The sequence below is a fragment of the Egretta garzetta genome, unplaced genomic scaffold, assembly GCF_000687185.1.
Source record: "Egretta garzetta isolate BGI_Z169 unplaced genomic scaffold, ASM68718v1 scaffold448, whole genome shotgun sequence".
In the NCBI taxonomy this organism is placed as follows: domain Eukaryota; kingdom Metazoa; phylum Chordata; class Aves; order Pelecaniformes; family Ardeidae; genus Egretta; species Egretta garzetta.
This window is the reverse complement of record NW_009260497.1, coordinates 2,767,200-2,767,470: the sequence shown is the minus strand read 5'-3', so window position 1 is coordinate 2,767,470 and position 271 is coordinate 2,767,200. Positions and strand designations below refer to the sequence as shown.

Below are 271 nucleotides of genomic sequence, written 5' to 3'. Positions count from 1 at the left end.
GCCCCGGCGTCGGCCAGGACGGGTGTTTAATGCTGGGTGCCGAGAGCCGCAGCATGAGGAGGGTGACGAGGATGCTGAGGGCTCTGCCAGTCCCCAGGTAAGAGTGGCTTGGGTCTGGGCAAAACTCACGCCCAAACCACCCTGCGACCCACTCAACCCACCTGTGCTAAAACCCACCCTCCCTCTTCCCCAGCCCAGCCAGGGCACCTACCTTGTTTGGCCCCGAATCCTGCAAAGAAAGCAGAGAGACCGTTCACGTGAGCTGCTCCCC

General features: G+C 62.7%; 1 protein-coding gene across 1 annotated transcript in view; it reads right to left on the bottom strand.

The window, feature by feature from the left end:
• Nucleotides 1–271, bottom strand: part of KIF1A (kinesin family member 1A) — a 39,892-nt gene that overhangs the window by 27,799 nt on the left and 11,822 nt on the right. The gene's annotated exons all lie outside the window — the stretch shown is intronic.